Source organism: Aspergillus costaricaensis (assembly GCF_003184835.1).
Source record: "Aspergillus costaricaensis CBS 115574 unplaced genomic scaffold BO79scaffold_1, whole genome shotgun sequence".
Lineage (NCBI taxonomy): Eukaryota > Fungi > Ascomycota > Eurotiomycetes > Eurotiales > Aspergillaceae > Aspergillus > Aspergillus costaricensis.
In genome coordinates this window covers 1911967-1926868 of record NW_020291801.1, presented here as the reverse complement: position 1 = coordinate 1926868, position 14902 = coordinate 1911967, and positions in this window count along the sequence as shown.

Below are 14902 nucleotides of genomic sequence, written 5' to 3'. Positions count from 1 at the left end.
GGGGGCGCCTGCTGTTCTTCGGAATACAAGTTTATCTCTTAAAGATGGGACTCGCTTAATAAATGATTCTTTTATCATACGAGCACGGGGTGAAGTCGCTTTTTCTTACGTCAACTGTCGTTTTCTTTTCTAGCCGGGGGTGGGGGGATGTTATTGAGCTTACTTTATAGTGGTATTGCATATGCCATGATTTAACCATGACGTTCTGCTACACATGACTGCTTTCGTACTATTATCTAGTTAGCTGCAAGATCCCCCCCTTATAGTAGAATGATCAAGAGACTCTTTGAATAATTTCATATGAAATGTAGCGTTTCCTGCACAGCTCCCACCACTATTAGAGTATTTGAATAGCTTCATGTTTTATACAATGAGGACGTTGCTTTTCTATATATATGATAAAATATAATATAATCTGCTTTGTATCTTTCTACTCTGTGTAGTTTTACCATATCATATACAATAGCTAGCATCTACTAGAAGACCTCTCCTCTTCTTCTATAATCAACATAATCATCAACATCACGTCTTGCGTAAGCTGCTACATGACTAGTATGGAAAATGTTTGTTGTCGCAATCCGTGACTTGAGGCGGTCTCGACAAGCAGGGATATTAGCTATGAATAGGGGATTGCGCAGACAGGCATATGTGCTGCAATGACCCTCATCCTATGTGCGCGCAGGATACCAACAACATCCCGGCTGATGTCCATCTATACAGTGATAGTACTATATGATACAGATGGGGATTGACTGGATGCAAGCACACATATCATCGCCCAACCCTCTGCTTTTGCTACTCCGTATTGGTAGTACCTCAATACCCAGCTCTTCATGCATCTTCAACTGCCAGCATGACCACGCCTTAAGTACATGCATATGGCTTTCTTATGGCTAGCAACTAAATTACATTCCATCTTCAATTCGAGAAACTGATATCTCCACTTATGGATGTGCGGCAACAAAAATTTCTGACGGTAGTCTTGTAGTAGCTTACGCAAGACATGAGTTTGATGGTTAACTAGTTAATGTAGTTAGTTAACTAACGTAATCCACGGCTAAACGGCCCACACAGTAAAGCGGCCCACCCCTTTAAAAACACTACCTCAAATTCTTATCTGAAGCTTTGCAACCGCCATAGATGCTACTAAAAATATTTATATTATTAAAAACGCAGGTAGAACAGGAAGACAGGATTCTTCTTACTATTAAAATTATTTAGAAAGACTAATTTACCAGTATTCACGAGGTAATATATATTTATAATATTACTTAAACTACTTTACACGCTCAATTATCTAGATGTGATTTTACTAAAGATATAACTTATAAATATTAAAAATTATTAAAAAATAAAGAAAAATTACTTGTTAAATAGATTTTATCTTTAAATAAATAAAATATAAATCTCCAGCTGCTTAAAGTCAGAAGTATAATTAATTTAATTTTATTTAAATAAAATTATTTAATATTTAAAAAAATAAATATTAACTGGGTCTACAGTTTTATTAAATATTATAATATTCTCTGTATCTAGTATATTAGATAATATAATTATTAAAAAGCTAAGATAAAAAATTTTAAGAATATATAAGACTAATTTAATTAGATTCAGAAAATTATATAAAAATATAGGATTTTATTAAATAATATTTATAATTTTAATAAAACAGAATTTGTTATAAAATTAATTATTATATTTAAAATAATAATTAGTTTTCAGAGAGCTGGCCAGCTGTCTTTAATTTAATTAAAAAATTAGAAATAAATTACTTTAATTAAATATATTTAATTTAATAAAATAATTTTATCTTCAACTCTGATCTTTAAAAGTAAAATATATTTTAAAATTTAGTATAAAGATTAATTTATTTCTTTTATCTGGAGAATTAAAATTAGTAATAATAGTTAGATTATTAATATAATCAGATTTTAATGGTTTTAAAAATACTTTATTTTATTAATTAAAAATAAATTAGTAAATAAATATAGTTTTCTGATGCTTAACAGCTATAATAGTCATTTAATTTTAAATTTAATTAAAGCTGTACTGAAAATAATATTATTTTTATTTATATATTTATATATTTATTCCACCTGCTTTAACCTCTTAATATTAATTATTTTATAGTATTTTCTAAAATAAATACTAACTAATATAACAGCTATCTTTAATATAATTTCTTGTAAGATATTTATATTTTATTATTAGATTTAAAAAATAAATTAGAATACTTCTGGTCAATTATTATATTAGAATAAAGAAAATCTAGCTATAAATAAGTACTTCCTGAAGTTTAGTAAATATAATATATAAGCTTATACTATACTTATGTTACAGGACAGACCCGTAACACTTGCTGCACATGACTGCAGCCTCTTTATCTTCCCACTGGACCTCCACAACCTTTCTATTCTCTAACTATTCCTTCTTGTTTGCACGGCATGCTTAGGTTAGAACTAATCTAAGTTTATCCCATAATATTAGAAATAGTTCACCTGTCTACTAGTAATAGTAATAAAGTAATTACTAATTACTATATATTCTAGAATAAGAGTTTCATTAGTCCTGTCCTGGCCTGCTTATTTTACCTGATTATATTTTTTTTCTTTTTTTTTCTCTGACAATATCTAAATAAATATTTTTTATTCTGCTAGTTAGAGTGGTTAACGGCCAGGGTAGGGTAGGTTAATGGAAAAATTTATACCTGCTGTCAGGTTAACAGTTAGATATAAGGAAATCTTATATCTAACTGCAGAACAGCCAAAAATAGAACAGTTAATTATTTTAACTATTCTTAGAATTAAGATTTATTTATTATACTTTTTTAGATCTTAGCACAGGTAAGGTATACTCAGATTAATAATTATTTATTTTAATTATTTATATCTTTATTAATAACTAATGTAAGACTAATCTTCTTAATTTTAAAAAGAGCTAGAAGAATTCAAGAAAGAAAATAGTATATTTTATTCTATTCTAATCTAATTAATCTAAAATTATCTTGGGAGATAGTAAAAATTAAGTTTTTAAAAAAAGATTACTCTTACAGTATAAAATAGTAATAAATATATATATTTATAGCTTTATTTTAATTATATATTATTTATAAATTATTAATATCCTTTAAATTATCCTGCCAGGCTGGTAAATCTCTCTAAAAATTATCTTATATAATAATAAATAAATTTATTATTTATTTTATAAATTTAAAAGGGCTTCTAAGCATCTATAATAAATTAAAATTCTATAAATTATTAATATTATTAAATTATAATATTCCGTGCTATTCTGCTTATTTAATTTATCTAGAAATCTATATTTTTTAATAATTATAAATAATTATCAAGATTTAAAGATAGTATTTTATTAAAGTCTATAAAAAATTTTTACAGACTCTACTAATAATAATTATTTTAATAATTATAAAATAACTTTTATAAAATTCTTATTTATATTATTTAATAATACCTGATTATCTATTATATCAGAAATATTTTATATAATAATTACTGGATGCTGCAAACTCTTATCTATAAATAAAATTAGAAAATATTTTTAATAAAATTTATTATTATTAGATATTCCCAATACATGTAAATATAATAGATTATATTTATATTAATATATATTAAAAAATAAAATAATATTATATTAGTTAAGTTTTTCTTAATTCTTTATTTTCTTAAATTTCTTATATAGATAGTTAGTCTATTATAAATTAATTAAAATTATTAAATTTATTTTTAAAGAATATTATTAAACTTTTTTTTTATTTTATAAATCTTTATAAATTATAATAATACTTAAATAGAAAATAGTTTTTTAGTCTATATTATCTTTTTTTTTAAATCTTAATATTAAGTGTGTTATAAGATATCAGAAAATTATTTTATATTTAATTTTTTAAAAAAAATTTTTATTTTTTATAATTAATAATAAACAACTATTTTTAACTAAATTTATATATAAAATTAAAAATTATTTTTTTATTTTAGTCAAGAAAAGACAGCAACAGTATAAACTTATTTTTAAAAAAATATATTATTCTTTAATAATATTTTTTATTTTTTTTATATTATATACTTATATATTCTATAATATCTAGTAATTAATAACTTTAGGACTAATTTTATAAGCTACTATTTTTATAAAAATTATAAAAAATAAATATTTTAATATATTTTTAAATAAATTATTAAACAGATATTAGAGAAAGAATTATTACAGATATATAATTATTAATAATATTTTTATAAATAGATTTTCTAATAAATTATTATTATTAATATTTATTATACTATTTCTAAGCTTCTATTATTTATAATAAAAGAAATTTTTTTAATTAAATATTATATTTTTTTATTATCTACTACCTACTGTTTCATACTGTTAAATATATTTAATTTATATAAATAATTAATTTTATTATTTTAATATTTTTTTTAAATACTTATTCTTCTTTATTAAATATAAATTAAAAAGTATTTCTTAAAGCTTTCAGAGAAAATATATATTTAATTATTATTAAAATTTTTAGATAACAGATGTATGTTAATTACAGTTAATTATTAAATTAATTTAAATTAAAAAATATTTTTTATTTTAACTAGATATTTTTTAATAGAGAATATAAATTATTATAAGATTTTATTAAATTTCTAACTAGTATCTAGATTTTATATTAATAAGAATTTAACTAAGATTATTTTAAAAATCTTATAAAAATATTATTTTATTTATCAGCTGTTAGATATAACTATTAATAATATTAATAATAATAATATTATATTTAATATTATTATATCAGAACTCCAGGCTTAATTCAGCCAGGATATTTATTTTTATAATATTTTAATAAATTCTAATCTTATAAAAATTATTTAAAACTAGTATTATATCTTCTGTCTAGCTTATATTATTTAATTTTTTATTAATATCTTTTTTTAAAAACTCTAAATTAAGATTATTAATAAAATTATTAAATTTATATAAAAAAAATAATAAAAAATTAGAGACCTCTTTCAGTATCTTCCAGATAATTAAAAAAATATATAATAAAAGTTATCTATAAAAGATTTTTATAAAATTTTCTAGAAATTAATTATAAAAATTTTATATAGAATACTCTAGGAGTCATCTGTAGAAGATTTTTATAAATAATTTTTATAATTTATTTAATATCTCTTATCTATTTTTTTAATTCTTAATTATAAATTTAAAAAATTATATATTTTATAAATATAAGTTTTTAATACCAGAAGAAATTTCAGCTTATTTAATAATTAAAATCTGTTTTAGTATATTATCTTTTTTTTAATTATAAAATTTAATAAAACTTAATTTATCTTATAATTTACCACGTAATTAAAATATATTTAATTATTAAAAATTTTATTTAATATTAGAATTATAATAAGATTAACCATCTTTATTCTACTTTAATAGAATAAAAATAATTAGAATATTTATTTAAATTTTTATATTTTTTTTATTTTTTATTTATTAGAGAACAGTGGGTCTACAGTTTATAAGATTTATAATATTTATAATAATCTCTTTAATTATTTTAATTAATTTATTAATCAGCTAGCATAAAAGTAAGTATTTTAAAAAAAAAATTTCTAGAATTTAAAAAATATATATTAAAAATTTTATAAATACTATTACTGGACCTACCAGGCCGAAGATTATATTTATATAATTATAATAATTTTAGATTTTATATTAAAACTTAAAAAATTCAAGAAGGGCGCCTGGCTAGATAATAATATTAATTAATATTTTAAATATTAAATTATTTTTAAAAAAATCTTTTATTTTTATTATTAATAAAATCTTATTATTAATATATTATTTATAGTCTTTAATATATTCTTAGATCTAGATAAAATCTTTTATAATATTTTAAAATACTAGAAGTTTTTATTTTTTATAATAATTTTTAAAAAGCTCAAGATTTATTTTAATATTAAAAATATATAAATTATTAAAGACTAGAATAGTAAATTAATTATATTAAAAATTATATTTATATTAATAATTATCTAAGAATTATTAAATATTCTGATATTTTTATTTACTAAAAGTCCTGTTATAATTAATTTCTTATTTTTTATTATATAACTAGAGACTTCCTAACTATTATAATTAATAATATTAATATTAAATATTTTTTTAATAATTTTTAAAATATTTATTATTATTACTGGAGGCTGGAGCTGCCTGTATCCTAAGATTATTAAAATTTTTATATTTTAAATATATATTAATTATTTTATTATTATTAAGAAATATCAAGATATTTTTAATAATTTTTTTCTAGATTCTATTATATTTATAACTAAGGATTAAGAAGATAATAAATTAATAATAATTTTTTTTATTAATAAAAATAAGAATATAGATAATTTTAATAATAATTTTAAAAATAAATTATTATTAAAAAAAGATAATTAAATTTTTTTTTTAATTTAGTAATATTATATATATCTAGATATAAATAAATATTTAATTTATATAATTTTTTTATTATTATGACCACTGACTAGAATAATATAAAAATAATTTAAATAATAATTTATATATTTCTTTCTAATAATTTAATCTAATTATATTTAGATTTCTAATATTATTTATAAACCAGTCTAATATAAAAGCTACTAGACTATTAACTATTATTACTAGCTAGAAAATAAGATTATTATTAACTGATTATTAATCTAATTAATATCTATTTTAATAATACAGTAATTAAAAATATATTACTACTGGTATATTATTCCTGTAAAGACTCTGTATAAATTATTAATTAATTTATAGTTATTAATCTTCTAAATATATTTAATCTTTCTAATCTGTGGTTAAGATTAGTTAAAATAATCTCTTAACCGTAATCTATCCTTAACTGTACGGTTAAGAGGACTCTTATACCTTAACCTAACTGTCAGGTTACGGTTAAGGTTAGGTTAAGATATAACGGTCAGGTATAACCACTCTACTGCTAGTATAATAGCTCCAGCAAGAACTCCAGAATTAATATACTAAGATCTAGTAATTATATACTGATCTGAAAATATCTTATACTGAGATCTAATAGCTTTATATATAACAGATTACATATTCAATATCTAAAATCTGCTTATTTAATTTATTTTATTTTAATAATAAACTATATATACTGTATACATGGCTTTTTTTATTAAAATAAAGTTATAATCTAACCAACTTTCCAGAGCTGATATTTTTAATTATATCTAGAATTAATTAAAATAATCTTAACAAGCTTTAGTTCTATATTTTCATTAGCTTATAAAAAATAGACAATCCTGGAATCTAGAAATTATTTTTTAATTTTTTATATAACTATGTTATAACCCGCGCGAATAACAGAAAGTTATTTAATAATTTATATTAATATACTAAAGGGATGATAAATCATTTATTACTTATTTTATATATTTTAAATAATCTTTATATAAAGCTAATACAATCACCTGGTTAGGTATTTTATATATAACTATATTCTATTAAAGATTATAATCAAACCTGCACCAAATCTTGGAAAACTTTAATAACTTAATATTTAATTATTTATATAATAAATATATTAAATTTATTTAACATGCTGATTAATATACTACTTAACTAATCTCTAGATCTTCTATTAAATCTACTTCAAAGCTTATTATACTTACCTAACCAGACTAGAGTGGGCAATGGCCAGGTCAGGTCAGGTTATCAGCAATTCTTATACCTGACCATCAGGTTAATAGTCAGGTTAAGAGAATCCTTATACCTGACCACAGTACAGCTAAAATTAGAATAATTAATTATTTTAACTAGTCTTAGTACCAAGATCTATTTACTATATTTATCTAAGTATTAATATAATTAAGATATACTCAGGTTAATTTTTATTTAATTTATTTCTTTATATTTTTGCTTATAAGCATATTAAAATTAATATTTATAATTTATTAAATCTATATAATAAAGACAGGAGGACTGTTTCTATATATTATTAATTTAATAAATTTAAGATAATCTCTGGTATCAGTTAAAATTAATTTTTTTAATCTAAATTCTACTTACTATATAAAATATTTATATTATATATATATATATAATCCTGTTCTGACAGTATATATTTTATATAATATTTTTTATATTATATAAGTAATTTACTTAACTTATTATAGATTTTATATAATTTTCTGATTTATAATAATTAAAATATACTTTTAATAAGTGTTAAAAGTCTTTAAAATAAATATTATAAATTAAATTTACTCTAAATATCTATCTTATTAGATAATATTTTTTTTTATAAGCTGGAATATCAGATTTATATTATTTTAGTTACTAATAACTCTGATTATGAAATATAATTTTTAATATAATTTAAAAAAATTAATTAATATTATATTACTTATACTTTTTAAATTATTATTATTAATCTGGCTGAGTTTCTGGGAGGTCTTATCAGGAATATATTTATATATTATAAAATATTTTAATTTCTAGATTAATTACTTATATATTATTTCTGATAAATAGTACTTGGTAGCCGCTGGTTATAATAATATTAAACTATATAATATTAAATTTACTAATTCTAATCTAGTCATAGTGTGGAAGCCGTTCAAATAGTCAAATTTAGTGCTATATAACGAGAATTTCTAGTATAAGGAAAAAAAGAAAGAAGCTTAGGGAGAATATATAATTATATAAAAATAAATAAGTTATATAAGACAGGCAAATAAAATAAATAAAATAAAAATTATATAATTCTGAGATATTATTTACTATTATATTATTTTCTTATTTAGATCTAGTTATTCTCAGTTAAAGATAAATTATTTTTCTTATACTCTAATATAAATTTATTAGTTTCTATAGTTATTAATTATTATAGAAAATACTTAGAGAGTCTAGAACAGGTAAAATATTTTATATAATAATTTTAAAAATAAAAGAAAATATTCTTAAAATTCTTTATTAAATATTAGATATAATCAGCTATATCAGATATTAGTTATTTAACTTTATACTAAAAATAATTATATTATAAATAATTAACTAGAATATTCTTAATCTCTTATTTTATCTGATTATTAATTTTAATAAATATAATAATATCTTGAATCTGTCCTAGTAATAAATTAAATATATTATATAAATAAAACTTCTTAGGATAAAAAATAAAGTATATATATATATTTTCAAGAAAATAAATCTTATATATATTATTAATCTTATTAATAATAGATATAGAACTATATTAATTTTTTAATAATTTTTATAAAAGCTAGTTCCATCTCCAGTTATAAATATTAATAAAGATTTTATTATTAATATTAAAATTAATAAAATAATAAAATTTATTAGCCTACTATATCTAGTAATTTTATATTTTTTAAATTTTATTTTATACAAAGATCTAGATTTATTTTATATAATAAATAAACTCACAGGCTTAGTTACAGATAATAATATATAATAATAAATTTATTAAAGAAATCTAGTTAAATAATATTTAAAATTTATATTTTTTTTTAATCATGAATAGAGATAATCTGATAAATTTATAAAATAAAACTATAATAATAAAATTAATAAATAATAATAATTCTGATTAGTTATTTTGGAAATAATTAATAAATAAAATAAATTACTAAACTATATATTAGTTAATAATTTCTGTTTATTTATTAATCTATAAATAATATATTATTAAAAACTTTAATTTAATCTACAGGATTTAATATAATTTATTCTAAAAATTAATTATAAATTAATCTTTTTAATCAGAAATAATAGTATCAGAAGACCTTATCTAAATATAAATTTAATTAATAAATAAATAAATTATATTTTATATAAAAATCTGCTTTATACAGGAGATAGATATTATATATTTATTAAAATAATTTATTATTATAAAGATAATATTAAACCCGTGATAATTCTTCAGAAAGAAATAAAAATTTATAAATATATATTATTATAATTAATCAGAAATTAGAAAAGATTAGAATAGTCTAAATAATAAGTTTTAATATATATTCTTTTTTTTATAAATTAAGTAATTATTTATATAATATTAAATATCTCTATTCTAAGTACTTTAGAAATATTAATATTTAATTAATATTATTATTTTTATTTACCCAGGGTAAGCCAGTAATAATTATTAATAAATTTTATTTAATAATTAGATTTATAGATTATCTTTATCTGGTATTACTAGTTTATTTTAATATAAAAATAATTTATTTTATAAGAAATAATTAATTTTTTACTAGTAGGCTTACTCCCAGAGATCTTCTAAGAAAAAATAAATATAGTTTACTTTTAAAATTTAATTTATAATATAAAGATTTTATTCTATAAAAATTATTAATATTAGATTAAAAATTATATTAGATTCTAGAAACTCAGGCTTTAATAGTATTTAGTAATAATAATTATTAATTATCTTTAAGTTAATCTCTTTTTATATAAAATAATCAATTAATATATTATTTTTTTTTAATTAATATTTAATAATAAAATAATATTAAAATAATATTTCTGTCCAGCAGGCCTGCCGGATATTAAATTTTTTAATAATTATAAAATATTTTAAAGCTTAGTAGTCTGTGAAAATTATAAATTTTTTTAATTATTATAAATCTTTTAGTTCTGCTTTCCATTCTGTAAAAATATATATAATAATTAATATTTTTTTATTATAAATATTATAATTATATTTAAATAAAGATATAGTCTTCAAATAATAAATTACAGAATATTATATATTTTTAATTTATTAATAAAAAATTTTTATAATTACTCTGTTAACTATATTAGTTTTAATATATATAAATCTAGATAAATTATAATAAATTAATATAAGAGTTAATATCAGGGCCTGCTTTAAAGCCTGGAAAATTATTTTATAAAATTAATTTTAAATAAATAAAATATTCTTCCAGATAAGCTAATTTATAGACTTAATAATTTAACTATAATTTCTTATAAAATACTAGTAGAAATTATAGAATCTAAAAAATAATTAGATTTTTTTAATTATAATCAGATATTATTATTCTGTAATTACAGTAGTTTTTATAAAATTAATTTAAATATTTATAATAGTAATAATAAAATCTAGAAATCTAATTTTTATTATATAAAATTTATATTTATAAATTACTGCTTAAAATCCAGCTGTCTGAAGATATTTAAAAATCTAATAAATATAAAATTTATATTTTATCTTATTTTTATTAAAGATTAGTATATTATCTATATATATTATAATAAATTTATCTAGGAAATCTATAAGAATCTTATTAATAAAATACTAGAAAGCTGCTGGTCTATTTATAAATCTAAATAATAATATTTAATATTTAAAGATTTTATAATAAATTTAGAAAATAATTAAGTTTTCAGATTTAGAATTTATATAAATATAATAAAAGCTTTAATAGATATTAAGTTTTATAAATATTCTTATATTCTGGAGATAGTTTATTATCTTATTAATTAAAAAAATAAAATAAAGATTCTTATAAATTAGAATATTAAGTTTCTGATAATTAATATACAAGTATAATTTTTTTTCAGGCTTTTTTATTATTAGAATAAGAAAAGTAAATAAGATTATACTAAATATAATAAATTTTTTTTTTAAATTTTTAATAATATAATTACAGGTAGTTTTAAGTTTTTTTAAAATTATTTTATAAAGAGGGACTGTTTCCAATAAATTATTTTTTTTTAATTAAATATAATAATTATAGAATTAAAAGATAGATAAAGTATTAAATTTTTTTTTAAAAAAAATATTTATTAAATTATAATAATATTTAAAAAGAATCTGCTTTATCTTCTTTTCTTTAATTAATTTAAATATTTTATTATAAAGATTTATCTTTTCTGTAATAATTTTCTTAATTATATTTAAAAATATAATAAATATTTCTAATTCAAGATTCTAAAAATATTTATAGAAAATAATAGCTCTGATAAAAATTATTTTAATTTTTTTTAAAAATATTTCTTTTTTAAAGGCTCCGGGGGGCTTTAAAAACTTAATATTAAAAATTTTAATTTATTAGATTTTAATATATTTTAATTAAGATTTTTTATAAAATATTTTAATAGATTCAAAGTACTTCAGATTTTATTTTAAAGAAAAATATTTATAATAAGATATTAATTATTTTTTAGAAATTATAGTCTTATCAGATAATATCTTATTAATAATTTTAATTAATTTAATATTATAATAAAATATTTTAAAAGATTTATTATAATAATTTAATCTTAATTTTATCTTATAAAAAAAATAATTAAATTATATTAGTTTATTTTACTAGTAATCTAATAAGATCTTATATTTTATAAATTATATTTATTTCAGGATAATATCATAGCAGTTTAATTTAAGTATTAAAAATAATATATTATATAACTAGTATTTATTAACTATAAATATAAATTAAATAATATAAATTAAAAATATTATAATCTTATTATTAAAGCTTATAATAGTATAATTAATCTTAAAAAAAATAATATTAATTTAGAATTAACAGACTATCTAAATAATAAAAATAATATTTATATAAATATAAATATTAATTTTAATATCAGCAAGAATATATACAGATATTATTAATTTATTATTTAATATTAAAATTTTAATAATAAAGTTTTTATTCTCTTGGCCTAACAGATCTTATAAATTTAATAAATTAATATTAATATTTATTTTATTTAAAAAAAAAACTTTTTCTAGATATTATTTTTTATTAAATTATTATTTTTTATTATTTTTAATAATTTAACTTAGCCTGCTTTCTTTTTTAAATAATTTTATATTAAATATTTTTTTTCTAACAGATAAAATAATATTTTTTAATTATTATATAAATATATTTCTCCGGCTTTATACTAATAGTATAACTAGTATTATAAAAAGTCTTAGTTATTATAAAGAAGATTATAATTATAGTAATAATAATAATTAATATAAACAGTTAATAACTTATAATATTTATTTTATTATAATATTTTATTATATTATTAATTAAATCTAATAATCAGATATACTTTTTAATATATTATTTAAATATTATATTATTATTATTAAAGCAGGACATTATCAGCTCTTATAATTTAAATAAAAAATATTAATAAAGATTTTTTTTTTAATAAATTTTAATAATATCTATTTCTACAGCAAGGTAGTAGAATATAAATATAAAATTATAAAATTTATTATTAATTATTATTTTGAGCTTCTGATACTGTCAGTATATATTATAAAATTTATTTAAATTAATATAAATAATTTTTAGGTATTTAAGCATGTTAATTATATTTATATAAAAATTTAAAATATCAGAATAAAGTCAGAAGACTAGATACTTTCTAGTATTATTTTTATAATAATTAATTATATAAGTTTATTAAACAGTAGTTATATTTAGATAATCTATATTAACTTCTAGTTTTTATTATATTATAAGAAACCAGTCTTTGAAATTAATAATCTTATTATTATTAAATAAAAATAAATTAGAAATCTTTATTAATTTTTTAGATTTAAAAGTCTCAGCTGCTCAGCTGCTCTGATTATTTAATTAAAAAAACTAGATTATATATAAATTATATTTATATATTATTTTATTATAATTATTATTAAGCTTGTTCTACTAGTAGATAATCTTATATATTTTTATTTTTATTTCTTCTATAATATAGAGAATTATATTAAAGATTTTATTAGAATTCTTTATATATAATTTATAGAATTAATTATAAATAATATTTTTCTTACTATCAGGCTCTCTTTCTAGTAAGATTATTAGATATTATTAAGAATTTATAGTATGTAGTATTAATTTAGTATAATTTTTTCTAATTATTATAAATATTCTTATTAATTATTCTAGTTCAGATTTTAATTAAATTATTTTATCTTAGCCGTGTTTAGCATTATTAAGTATATATAAGAAATAATACTGGCTACTGAGCTAAATAGCTGGTAGTATATAATATTAACTTAAAAAATAAAAAATAAAATAATATTAGAAATTATATAGAAATTATTTAAATAGTTAAATTTAGTGTTATGTAACAAGAATTTCTAGTATAAGAAAAGAAAGAAAAAAGTTTAGAGAAAATATATAATTATATAAAGATAAGCAAGCTATATAAGACAGACAAATAAAGCAAATAAAACAGAAGTCATATAATCCTGAGACATCACTTGCCGTCACAATAGTCTTTAATAATTATATAAATAATATAACTAGTGTTACATTTTACTGTAAAAAAAAGTAGATAATTATTAGTTTAAAAAATAATATAATTAAAATCTAGAATATTTATACAGGCAGCCTGCAGTATAATTACATATATAAAATTTCAGTTAATAATATTATAATTTATTCTAACCAAGATAAGCTTATTAGTGTATTTAAGTTTAGAATCTAGATAAAAATATCTATATTTATTAGCTGATTTTTGAGAATAATATTACTGTTTATAATATTAGTATTATAAGTAATAGACTCCTGCTTTATACTAGAAATAAGAAAATAAAAAAAATACTTACTACTTATTTTTATTACTGACTTTGAGTGACTAGTCTATAAGATAATATCTATATCTAGTATATTATTTAAGATACTGAGATAATATATATTTTTCTAATATATATTTTTTATTTATATAAGAATTATCTTATCCATGTTTTATTTTTTCTAGATTAGAAGTATTTTATAATATTCTAATAGGGTAATATATACTAATATACAGGAAGTAGAGACTTCCTATAAAAACTTAATATAAAATTTATTTTACTATTTTTACTAGCCGATAATATCAGATATAGTTAATA